A 13,966-nucleotide genomic window follows, 5' to 3' on the forward strand; every position below is an offset into this window, starting at 1 on the left:
AGTTCAAACATGAAGAAAATAAAAATAAAAAATTTAACTTGTAAACTAAAGTTATTGAACCTAATTAAACAAAATAACCTAAGACAGATAAATTAATTAGTTTAAATAATGTCATGAATTTAATTTTCATCCTAAAAACACTAGGATCTTTGTTACCACTTTTAGATACCTAAAATAAGCTTATCTCCCTTTAACCTTCATTTTAAGGTTAAAAAACTCTCCCAAAAAAGCTAACTAATTTATCATTAAACTCCTCAAAATACCACCAACCATTCTTTTCTTATGTAGCTAGGATAAATAAGAAATCTTTATAAGAAAACAATTTAAAACATTAATGAATTCTTACCACAATTAAAAATTATGTTTTAGCTTATTTAATATCATTGTAAAACTAAGAAATCTTCAAAACAAGTTGTTACATCCTTTTACAAAAATGATTCTTGCCAAACAGGAAGTTTACAAGTCAAAAGAAAATAAATAACAAAATTCATTCAACCTATTTTGACTTATTTCGCAAGACCTTCATAATTCCGATTGACCTAAAAATTTACTCCAACATAGAACAATATTCAAGGAAACTTTGGGTAAATTTTTTGCCCAATCAATTATCGAATTGAGAATTATGATTATTGCTGTAAAACTGCAGACGCAATTACATTATAATATGAAATTTCTAATTTAACATTTTCTTGGAATGTACCATGGAAATAATGGATCTTTAAACTAAGCATATATGTGGTGGAAGTACCCAACTAGTCTTTTAGTTTTTTTCATGATTTTCCTAAATATAAAGGCACAATTATATCATTTGTAAAGTTCTTTCTAGCCTTGTAAAGAACCTTTAAAGCTAAAGTAGTATACAATTAATATTACGTGTGTGTGTGTGTGTGTGTATAATAGGTCTTGCTTTTGTAGGTATATGTTTTTATGAAAAAGTATCCTCATAAAGAAGATTAACAACATGTTATTTTCTTTTCCAAAAAGCATTGGGTAAGTCTGAATAGATTTGTTGTTCGATCTTACTTTGTAAATCAGTGATTTTTTTTATAGAACAAAGTTTTGTAATTATTTGTCGATATGACAGAAAGAAACATAGTTTTGTAAATCATGTAAATGAAATTAATTTTCACGAATCATTACATTAATATGATAGGTATGTTTAGAGCATGCTTTAATTAAATGGAAAAACAAGTTTGATGTTATTGATTTTGGAGGTAATATAATCATGATGTGCTTTGTATGGGGTGATTATATCGATGAATGGAGTGCCACGAATGATAGTATGATTTATATCTTTTGTAACTACAAAGAATGTTTTAAGAGAAATGCCTTTGTTGAAAACAAAGGCTTAGGCTTTGCCTGCAATATGCAATTTTAAATTATTAGCAGTAGAGAGTTTTTCAGAGGTAGTTTGTAAAAAATTATTTTAGAACTACGCCTTCTTTGATGCAGTTTAAATTGGCACCTATATTAGTGTCTAGTTGAAAAACATCTGAAAAAGACTAAGGTGATTTTGATCAAATATTTTTTAGAAGATATTTGGGTTAACACATTTAAGAAATCATCAAGAATATGCTTAATGTTTATAAATACATGATGTACTGTATAAGACTTATCAGTATGGTCTTCTGGTTCTTTTAGTTTAGACTTGGACTAGCTCTTAATGTTGGATAGAAGATGTTGTAAGATGGTGGAGTCTTTTTGTTGAGCTTCTTTCAAGATTTGTAACTCAGATTTAAAGGTTTTAATCTCATAATGTAGTTTTGGGATAATAACTGAGATTTTGGATTTCTTTCTACTGAGAATTTTTGTAAGGTCATAAGTGTTTGTACTGGTTGTTTGTAAGACATGATGGTTTAGAGGTTAAGACAAGAAGGTTTTAGGTTTATTGAAGTTATTCAATAGTTTGTCTAAATACGTTTTTTGTACTTGTCAGTCATCAAGTCTTTTGATAACTTCAATAATGAATTCTTGATCTCTGGTTAAGACATTAGTTTTTTTGGAGTTTGTAGAGGTGTCTGAATTAGAACTGGAAGTTGCTAATTCATTAATTTGAAAGTCTTCTTCATAAGTATCTTAAGGAAAGGAATTATTATTTGAGGTTTTAATGTAGAGGTTTTGTATTTGGTTTATGATGTCTTCATTGATTTCGAGTTCATGGAGTTTGGTATTGATTTTGTAGAAATGAGACGCATGTCCTTTCTATCCACATTTGTAGCATGTAATTGTTTTAAGGTCAAAGGGTTTTTTAGGTTTAGTTTGAGAGGGTTTGTGATTGTCGTTAAACTTTTTATAGGTTTTTTGTAGTACATTTGTTCTGATTTAGAGTAAAATTATTTATGGTATTTATGGGATGATCTTTTATAGGAAGGCTTAGTTTTGAGTTTTAAATAGTTTCCATTACAAGAGGGCTTTTTAGTGGAAAGGTCAAACTAATGATAGAAACTACTAAGTTCTTACCTGATATGTTTCATTTTCTACTTCAAGTGTTTTTGGAGTTTAAGATCTTGGCAGATCTTAAGACTTTCTTTTAGGGTGAAGCTCACAAGTTCACCATATATAAGTTGGTCATATGGTATGGTTTTTGTTGTAAAGGTGTCCTTGATTTTGTTTTTGACTTTTTCTCCTAAAAAAATAAGTAAGGCTGCAAGGAACTTTTCTTTCCAAAAGGGCTAGTTTGAATCCTCTTTGAGCATAACACAAGTGAGGAATGTGTTTTTATACCATTGAAAATCACTAAGCTTCTTACATCTAAGGTTGGAAAGAAGTTTGGTATTTTTATCTTTCAAATGTGAAGAGTCTTCGACAAAATATAAGAAGATTGTGAGGATAAATGTTGACACAGCATTTGAGATAGTGTTTCTTGATGGGTCAAGGATGGGTGTTTAGTCTTCATATAGAAGGAACTTAAAATATATAGGTGGTCGGTTTTAGTGAGATGGCAATCCCACAATCCTTTTAATTGGCAAGAGAAACCAGCGATAAGAAGTTCGACTATGGCTTTATCAGGGGTTCCTATTTGGGTTTTGTAAGCGTTAGTTGCCATATTCATTTGTTGGAGAGTGTTTAAGATGTTGTACTCAGACATTCCATCGATGTTCCATTCATAAAGGGAGGAGGCATTGTATTTATGTTGGTTGAAGATAGGTGGTTTAGAAAGTAAGGATGTGTTTAGGGTAATGATGGTTTTGGAACCTTGCCAAGTGAGTTTGTTTAACTTAAGAGGTGGTTTTTGAAAAGCATTTTCATCAAAAGTTTATATAGGGCTTTTTTGGAGTGTATTGACTTGATTTGTGGATGTAGATGAGTTGGTTGTTTGTGGTGTGTCTGGAATAATTAGAGATGAACTGTCAAGGTGTTGTAAGTGTGTTTTAATGGCTTTAAAGAAATCTGTTTGATTTTCTTGGATTTGTTTTTAGCTTGTTTTGGTAACTTGGTAAGTTTTAAAGATTGAGATTTTTAGTTTTAGGTCGATTAAGGTTTTCATATCAATCAAACTGGTAATGGATCTTTGTATTTGTTTTTCCAGTCTAGTAAGCTGTTTACCTAAGGTATTGAGGTTGGTGTTTGTAAAGTTGTTTTGGTGGATAATGTGTTTGGTGTTTGAAAGAGTGTCATCACTGGGTATTTTATAGGGAGTTGCATTTACAGTCTAGCTGTTATGGGTGATTTAGATATTTCTTAAGGGTAGATATTTAGGCTCAACTAATAGTCCACTTGTGAGGTTCTATACTTGTGTTTTTAAACGAGTTGTGATAGGACATGCATGTTTAATGGATGCAAATAGATATACAATATGATGTTCAGATGCATAATGTAATTCGAACCAATTAAAGAATAGTATTTATACTTTATGTAATGCAACATAATCATAAAATTGTTTTTGGATTTTTTGTCTTTGTTGGAAGAAATTTTTGAAAATTCAAGTTTGTTTATCTGAGTTTTTGTCATTGTAAAAATTATTTCTAAAATAATTTTTGTTTAGAACAAAATATTATTCTAAATTCAAAACATTTATTTTATTTTGGATATTTTTAGTGATTGTTGAGAAGGTTAGAAGAAATTATTATTCAGTGTTGATATATACTAGTTTTGGTATATTCATAGTACAATATACATGTTGGAAACTTGAAGAAAGGATGTTTGATGTAGAGTCTCTGAAAGAGTTGATATAATATGAAATGTTAATGACAAAATATATTTTAAAAATTATTAAAAATTTAAAGTTGATATATAAAGTTATGGGTGAGTGATATTGTGTGTATATATTTTTTTATGAGGTTGCTTTAACAATAAAAAAAAAATATAATTTTTTTTTTAAATATCATCTTGAAAAAAATTAATAGGATGAATTTATAATATGAATTTTTAAATTATATATTTTTTTAAAAAAATATGTTAAATAGTAAAATGAAAAAAGAACCTTTAGAAAACATTTTATTTTAAAAATAATTATGTAACAGCAAAACAGTTAATTACAATATTTTATGATATCCTGTCTCTATCACAAAGGCAAAAAATTATGCATGCTTCTCATAAACAAACACAAAAACTGTCTTGTCTCCCCAGGCTCATCTGCTCAACCAAGGCAACCGTAGTGTGTGCATTTGAATATCAAATCAGGACCGTAAAATCCAATACACTGAAAGATATAATAGAATCAGAGCCATCCATCCATCAGTTCCCATAATCTGACAGTTTCATCCTGGGTGGCATTCAACTACATTTTCAATCCGGATTTTGAGTCCGAGATGTAAATAAAAAATAATCAAGACACCCATTTCGAAATCGAAGGAGAATGTGTTCCAAGTCAAGGAGTTTAATTTTATAAGCTAAGCAATCCTATCGAATCAACAAATTAGAGTAATAATAAATCACTGTAAGTTTCTATTCTCTTCATTTTCATGTCTGTTATGAACAATACTCGTCAATTTTGCTCTTTCTTGTTATGCGAGAGTGTCTTTTTAACTGCTGTTTAGGGTTCTTTTTTGTGAAGTTTGACTCTTGATTTTTGGGTTTCGTTCTGACATGTAATTGAATTTGTATGTTGCCTTTGGTTTCTGTGAAAGTGCTGGAAATTAAGGGAAATTGTCGATGTTTTAATTTAGGTTTTTTGTTTCTTTAATTCACAAAGACTACGGAGCTTGAATTCCTGGAATTTCTGCTTAATTGAGCTTAAGAAAGTAACTTTGGCATAATTTCGACTTCCATTTTTTTAAAAAAAAAAACAATACGACAAATATATTTAAAAGATCTGTGGTTTTTTAACCAATACGACTGGATTTTTTTTTTTGTTGTAAATCTCGTGTTTTGGGTTTTCTCTAAATTTGTTTTATTATTCCTTGTTTCCTTCAGAGGAAAGTTGCCACTTTTCTTCTTTCAAATGGACTTTTTGGCTTACTTTTTTTAAAATTGTGCCATGTTTCGATTTCCCCTATGTGCATTCGGACTTGTGTGCTTTTCTTGGCTTTCTTCATTTGGTACTTGTTAATCGTGACCTTCTTATTCAATATGATTTCCCCCCTGAATGCAGCCTTTTTCTGTCTACGCAAAACAAATGGGCGAGGAAGAAAAAGAGACCAAAGTTCCAGAGGTAACGGCAAATGGGACTAGTGCTCCTGCAAAAGAGAATTCCAATGACGTTATGACTGAAAAAACAGAGGAAAATAATGGAATAAAAGAAATTGAAGAAGACAAAAATGATAGCGAGAAAGTTGAGATTGCAAGGATGGATGAAGACCCCAAGGTGACTGAAGAAAGGGAAAGCAAAGACAAAGAAGATGGGTTAGAAGAAGGAAGAACTGAAACAATGGAAGAAGAAATCAAACCCAAAGTAGATGAAGAGATGGAAGGAAAGGAGAAGGAAGCCAAAGAAGAGGTGGAGGAGAAGGTTGATGTGTCCAAGGAGAAAGAGGAGGTGGAGGAGAAGGTTGATGTGTCCAAGGAGAAAGAGGAGGTGGAGGAGAAGGTTGATGTGTCCAAGGAGAAAGAAGAGGTGGAGGAGAAGGATGGTGGATCCAAGGAGAAAGAAGAAAAGTTGGAGGAGGAGGATGGGGAACGATCAAAGCAACGTGGAAAAAGGAAGATTGATGGGAGGAAAAGGAAGATTGGTGGGAGGAAAGCTGAAATGAAGAAGGTAATGGAAGAGAAGGAGGAGCCGGAGCCAAGGACTCCTACTTTTGATAGGCCACAGCGTGAAAGAAAATCTGTTGAAAGGCTGGTGGCAACTGTTGACAAAGATGCTGTCAAAGAATTCCAGATTGAAAAGGTGTTTTTCTATTGCATTTTCAGTTTACAAATTTTTAATGCATGTCATCTGGGGAATTTAATTTATACTTCGTTTATGTTAAAAATGCAGGGCCGAGGAATCCCACTTAAAGATATACCTAATGGTATGGTCCATCTTTTATTTCTGAATTCCTTCTTATCTTGAATTTCAATTTTGATGCTGTCAGAAAATTTCTTGTTTTGCTTGTGCTCTTTTTGGTGTAACATATATATTAAATGAAAGTTGATGATCTTGAAACTGTTTACTGTGCAGTATTGATTCTGTTGTACCTTGGATATCCAATTTCTTTTTAACCTAAGTTTCATCCTATTGGGATTATAGGCCTTTTCATTGTAATAGTAGAAAGTTCTCAATTTATGTCTATACATTTGTTGTTGACATTTTAATTGATGTCTGAAGGTTAAACTACGTGTTCAGCTGTTTTGAATTTTTATTGTCTTCCTCTTGGAGGGTTGTAAATTGATTATATATTGTCTCCAATTTTCATTAGTACTCCTATATTTTTACCTACATATTGATTTGGAGGTAGTTTTGACTTCTGATTCTATAATAAATAGTTAGATTTTGTGCACGTGAAAAACTCAGGATATCGTTTTTGTTGTGGTGTAATATATGACTTTTAAATGTGTAAACCAGAGTTAACAGGATGTCCACCATGCCCCTTGAATGCTATTCTTTGGATCATGCTATCTAGAATGGCATTCAATGGGGATGGTAGCCATCCGAGTTCTACTCTGGATGGCAGGATCCAGTTGCAATGTGACTTTTTCTTATTTTTATATTTAGTACATTCTTATCCGAGTTCTACTCTGGTCTACTCTGGATGGCATGATCCAAAAGTTGCAACGTGACTTTTTCTTATTTTTATATTTAGTACATTCTTTTGTCATCCTTTACTTTTCCCATGCACCCTCTTCCCTCTTGGTTTAGCCTTGTGATTTTTTTCCAAAACTTGTAAACTATGTTATTTCTTTTCTTTTCTCTTTGTAGCAATTGTTTCTTACATGAATGGTTGTTACGAGAGTGGTTGAAGAATAAGGGAATATCTCTTTCATAAATCTTTCATTTTATAGTGGGTGTGTTGAACATATCCATGCAGAGCAATGGGTGATGGAAATGATCCCTGAAAATGTTCTCTACAGTGGCATTCAAGTTATCAAGAAGGAAGGCTAATGATACATTCAAACTGCTTCATACAATTCTCTTTGGAAGGAGAGGAAAGGTAATCTGATTGCTCTTTAATTTCTTATTTGCTCTTGCTGTGATCTTGTCTTTCTCGCCTTTCCCTTGTGTTTGATTTGGAGGATGTTGAACACAAATATAAACTGGGTTCTTATTCATTGTTTCTGGAATGGAACAACCGGGGTTTATTTTTCTTTATGCAATTTCAGTTCCTTGTTTTTGCAGGCATTGCAGATTAAGAGTAATATATCCCGGTTCTCTGGTTTTGTGTGGCATCAAAATGAGGTGAAAAAATCACTTTGAGATATAGATGATTATTCTTTTTCTGTACAAGTGCTAATTTTAAATGCAGAATTTTAGAAGGTTTTAAGAATTTTGTTTATCTCTGTCATTAACTCCTTGGTTACTTGTACCATGTTAGTCTTCTGAAACACTGATCACTATTGTCTTCTATAATTATTTTAGGGGAAAGAAAAGAGTAAAGTGAAAGAAAAATTTGACAAGTGTAATAAAGAGAAGCTGTTGGAATTTTGTGATGTGCTTGACATACCAATTACCAAGGTCACTACAAAGAAGGTGAGTTAATCACTGTTGTTTGTTAGGTTTCAGCTCATGTGGTCCAAGGATTGATTCTTGCTCTCCACGATTTTCTGATCTCTCTAGCTCAGACAATTATTCCTTCATCCACCATTTATGAGGAAATAAATCAGTTAATTTAGATATCTACACTGCTTCCTTGATGCTGTGCATGGGGAAGGGATTTTTCCAAGTTATTTCTAACTTTGTTAATGGTATAATTTTGTTAATATGTAATTTGATTAACCATAGAATTGTCATTGATTAGAAAATCATGGTTTAGCCTTGTGAATTATAGATTTTCTAATCAACATTGCTTCTGTCTCTGTGTGCCAATGAGCGTGCACGCAAACAATCTAGCATTATGTGAACCTACAAATCCTGCTGTTTGAGGGATGCATTGGTGTTGATTTTGCAAACAACATTGTAGTTTCTTTCTTCTATTGAGCCCTATCCCTAAATGTCAGGGCTTGTTCTTTCTGTTAAGTTTAGTTAAATATGCTACTACAGTGGTCTTAAAATGCACGTACAGGAAGATGTTGTTACGAAGCTGTTAGATTTTTTGGTGGTCCCCCATGCTACAACCAGTGATTTGCTTGCTGAAAAAGAGAAGGTTTGTTGACCTTTATCCTCCATTCCTATGAAGTTCGGTTGTTGCAAATTGAATTCCTTTGCCATGACATCTATTTGAGTTTTGATGTTTATTTGGCTGTCAGGAAAAAGTGAGCAAAAAGCGCAAGAGAGTGGCCAAAAGTTCAACATCTGGGAGCACACCGTTGAAATGTTCAGCTAAGGTATAATTTCTCTTGTTTTAAGTGTGCTTTGTGATTCGGTCAATGTGGAATCACATCTAGAAGCTTTGCAAGATTGCGGAGTCGTTGGTCGTTGTGTATGTCAAGGTTACCTATTGTGTACCCAGTTGGCTCTAAGTACATGCTTGCCGGGGGGGGGGGGGGGGGGGGGGGTGCAACTGTGATGCTCCTTGAAATTTGGTGTCATGTGACATACGTATCTTGTATTCTGTTTGTGAAAGCCTTTCACAGAAAAGCTGTTGAATTGCTGTTTGTGCAATTCTACTGCTTTAGAAGAATCTGATAGGTTGCACAATTTTACAACAGCTTGAATCCCTTTGTGCCTCTAGAGTGTTTATATTATTTTCCCTTTTTAAAAGGGTGTGGGTTGTTTTGCAGAGTCGAAGAAAGGCTGCTGATAATTCCAAGAGGAGAGATAAAAAGAGTACATCTGATACAGAAGACAATTCAGAAGAAGAGAAAGTAGAGGAAGATGAAGAAGAAGAAGAACAGGAACAAGAAAATGTAGAAGAGCAAAATGAAAATGGTGTTCTAGAAAAATATGATGCTGAAATTTCTGAACATTCTGAAAGTGAGGAGAAAAATGAATCTGTAGAAGAATCTGAAGAAAACTCTGGAAAACGCAAAAAGAGGTCCGCGACATCATTGAGAAAAAAAGCACCTTATGGAAAAGCTAAAACCAGAATCTCTGTCTCCCACAAGTCCAGTCCATCAGTGAAAAGAACGCCTAAAAAATCTTCATCAAAACACATTCTTTCTGATGAGGATAGTGATGCAAGTCCAAAGGTTTCCCCAATGAAGAAGAAAACTGAAAAGGTATCAAAGGAGAAACACTTGCCTTCAAAGAAATCTACCTCCAAGGAAAACACAGGTAAATTTCCTTATTGTTTGTTCATCATGGTTTTAATATGTGGTTGCAATAATACAGGTATAAAATAATGGTTGCAGTTAAGAATCTTTTTGCAACTCTTAGAAAATTTATAGTAAATCACATAGTTTTAATAATTTTACTAAATAAGCATGATAACAAAACTTCCAGTGGTTTAACTACATATTATAACGCAACAAATAATGTTCATTGCAACTTGTGGTTGTGTAAGAAAATATTCATCTCCATAAAACTGAAAATTTGTTTAATAATAACAAGATCCATGTACAATATAAGCATTAAAAAATGAAACAAAGAAATCAAAGAAATCAAAGTTCAAGGTAATATAAATTTAAAAATATTGGCAAAACTTGAGATGCTAAGCAAACTTTTGAAAATCATTTAAAAATAACATCAATGCCACTATAAATCTTCAGTCAGGTATAAAATTATATAACTAAAAAACATTTGCTAGTTGAATATGAAGTTTCAACGAGATTATTTGTAAATAATGTAAAAGAGTTGGGATATTTTGTCAACCTTGCAAACTTGTAGTTTATAATATTTTCACTTTAAAATAAACAATGAAATTTTTTTATATTTTATTTAGGTTCAAAATCATGAGATTTTTTAAGAATTTGGTGTGGGTAAGTAGAAAAGGTAGTGAAAGTTGAAAAGATGATATAAAAAAAGTAAAGGGAACAAGTAAAAATGGAAATTGCTGGAATATTGGAAAGTAACAGAAAATAATTGCCACAACGCCATTTTCTTGTGAAATGGAAATGGTAATGCAGTGAAAAATCTGTTAAATTATGGCTTTTACGGACTGTAATGTCCTTTTTAGATCTATTATTTATTTAGTTGATTGTTCTCGTTTGGAAATGGATTGCTGTTGTTTATTTGGTCAGAAGATGATAATATCTGTAAATGCTATAATTCACCCTTTGAATCTATCATAGAAGTTTCTTTGAATTTAATCAAGACAATCGTACTCTTGTGAAATTGATGTGTGGTGCTATTGTTTTCCTTTACACTGACGTATGAAAATCTTTTTTCTTTTACTTGTTAAGGTAGAAAAGTTGGAAAAGGGAAGGAAAAGGCTAAAGTTAAAGAGAACAAATTGATGCCAAGTGATGATGAGCTTAGAGATGCGATATGTGAAACTCTTAAGAAGGTGGATTTCAACACGGTGAGATCTGATATCATTGCTTCCTATTGATGTGACAGGCTAATAATAAGCAATTAGAGATGCCACAAACACAGCATGCTGGATACAAACATAGTGACTGATGATATTCTGCTGTTTTGAAAGATTGCTTAATTGTTCAAAACAAAAGACTCTAGTTATTGTGGTTGTCATTTTTACCAGCTAGATCTTAGCGATCAAACTTGGCAACTATCATTTTCTGCAAAGAAATCTTATTGAATTCTAATGTCATTTTCTCCATCTCTGTATTTCAATATGTAATAATTGTCCAGAACTAATCTGTAATTTGTTATTTGCAGGCTACATTCACTGATATTCTAAAGCTACTTGGTATGTATTTATTACTTTCATTGGTATGAGTAAAGTGTGTTTCTTCTTATCTGGAAAATACCATGACAAGCAATCTTATGACAAATTGACATGGCATGTAAAGTGCGAGCCATCTCAGATCAAGTAAATAAACAAGCCCTTAGTCTTGTTTCTATAGTTGTGATCGAACATGCTTGCTTCATCCACAAATTGACTAGATAATGTACAATTTTACCATTTTACAGTAGATTTGTAGAAAGGCAGGCATATGTAGTTTGTCTTTCAGTGATTAAAGTGATCCTTGTGGTTCACATGTAAGAATGAACCGCATCTTGAATGACAATAGGTCTGTCAAGGTTTGTCTAGATTGGGAGATTTCTTAAGATGTACCAGGTTTAAAAAGAAATAGCAACATATGCCTTAAATTCTGTTATTGTAATTTAGAGATCATGTTTGTATTTTATTTGTGGTTGCCTGAAAGTAATCTGGCCCCATTGCAGCTCGGCGATTTGACACAGATCTCACAACTAGAAAGTCATCTATTAAGCTTGTGATCCAAGCTGAGCTCACCAAACTAGCAGACGAGGGTGATAATGAAGATGAAGGTGAAGCATAGAGAGATGAAACACAGTCTGCGGGTCAAGAGGTTGAAGCCTGAAACATGTAACGCTGACTTTCCGGGAATAGTGTAGCTTTGTGTTTTATGTTTTCATTTCACTCGTGCACAAATGATTCTTTCTGTAAGAATGGCCAGCTGTAATTCATTCTTGGTTTCAATTTGCTGGCAAGCAGACAAGCATTTACTAAACTAGAGAAGGTGAGCCTAGTCATGCTTTCCGCAATATATATTATGTTCTAATCATGTGAGGTCGGGTATGACAGGTTATTATTTCTCAATTATTTGTAATCTTCAATCCAACTTGTTATATGGCTAGCTGATTGCGTGTTGATTAAATCGTTTTTGATTTGTTTCAATAAATTGAACTCACAGGTCTGTCTCAGCATGATTCCTTCTGGTATTGTGCAAGATGCGACCATTGATCAAACTGTTGCTGATTGCCCAGCTGGTCGATTACTAGAGCCTGGTCCATTGTGAGGGAAGCACCCGCAAATATGCTAGGCACAAGCCCGCCCTTTAAATCTTGTTGAACAAGGCTTGCGAAAGCTTTCCAATTTGAACACCAACCGAGTTGCATGGCGTGAGGTTGTTCGTTTGGTCTTGGTACTAGGAAATTGGAACTCGACTAGTGGTGCCTGAAGAACCTAGCCCGATGTCTTTATCAAGCGTCATTTATCCCACAAGAAATTTGAGGTTAGAGATGCCACAGCAATGAAAGGTCGTCAAAAGAAATAATTGATGACAAGTGTCTAATGTTTCATAATTATCATCAGGGCGATTCTACTGTTAACGAGCCCTATTCTAAACCTATCATGTCCAATATTTCTTAACATCCCATTTATTCCAAAACCAATAGATTTGTGCGGCTCCATCATGAAATAGAATTTGAGCTAAAGTTCATTTTGGTCCTTGCAGTTAAATAAATTATCCATTGTGTCCCTTAAAACTGTTAAATTAGCCCCTCCTAAATTCTTATATAATAAGAGTTCTTAACAATAATAAATAATAAGTAGCTCCTTATGGGATCTAATACATGGATTTGTGTTTTTTTATAATATACATTGAAATTGTGGTAATTTTTTTAAAATATAAAACAAATATGAAAATTATAGAGCATCACATCCAACATTCTTGGGTTTGGTTGTGGAGTTAAATCTAATAGTATTAAATTTGATGGCCAAGTAAGACTTAAATATTATTAAGTCTGACAGTAGAGCTAAACTAAATATTCATGGGTCATGCTACGAAACCAAGTCTAAGAATATTAGATCTAGTTCTGAAGCCAAACTCAAATATTATTAGGTTTGGTTGGGTAACTAGATTCAATATTCTTGAGTTTGGTTGCGTAGCGAAACTCAAATATTATGGAAACAAACTTAATATCATTGGGTTTGGCTACCAGTTAGACCCAGCAACATATTTTGACCAAAAATAGAAAAGATAACACCTTCTAGGTGCAATGTCGTTTACAGTGCAAACACTTTATATTTATAATATCGTCTAAAATGCAATGAGTATATGTCCAAAGTGCTATTTTTTTAAAATATTTTGTTAAAAAAAGATATTGAGATAGCATTTTTTATTCTTTTAAAAAATATTTTTTATATCACCATATCAAAATAATACAAAAACATCAAAGAATATTAATTTGAAGTAAAGAAAAAAAAATTTGAAATTTTCTTAAAAGCATTTTTGAAATGCAAAAAAAAAAAACATGTTTTAAAAATAAAATTCAACTCAACCTGAAATGAAAAAAAAAATATCACCACCTAATTTTTGTATAATATAAAAAAATCACATCAATTTATTTTCTCTTTACAATATATAAAAAAATCAATAAGAAAAAAGAAAAAAAATTCAAGAGGAAAAAAAATACTAAAATTAGAAATATCTTAAAAGGAAAGAAATTTGTTGTCGGTGTATTTAATGCTGCTTTGTTATGCGCTATTCATGGTGTTACTGTAGAAAATATTTTATTTGAAGATAGTGATGGTGCAAATATATTTTGTTCTTTTAACCCAACTCAAATATTTTTGCATTTAAAAAAAAATATTGTTATTGACCTGCTATGGAACGCAGGCCAATATAATAGTTATTATATTAT

The 13,966-nt window shown here is 32.4% G+C and overlaps 1 pseudogene; it reads left to right on the top strand.

Annotated features, from left to right (window-relative positions):
- Window positions 1–4,563: 4,563 nt before the first annotated feature.
- Window positions 4,564–12,194, top strand: LOC105115434 (DNA ligase 1-like; annotated as a pseudogene).
- The last annotated feature ends 1,772 nt before the right edge of the window (window positions 12,195–13,966 follow it).

Source organism: Populus euphratica, unplaced genomic scaffold (genome assembly GCF_000495115.2).
Source record: "Populus euphratica unplaced genomic scaffold, PopEup_1.0 scaffold697.1, whole genome shotgun sequence".
Classification (NCBI taxonomy): Eukaryota; Viridiplantae; Streptophyta; class Magnoliopsida; order Malpighiales; family Salicaceae; genus Populus; species Populus euphratica.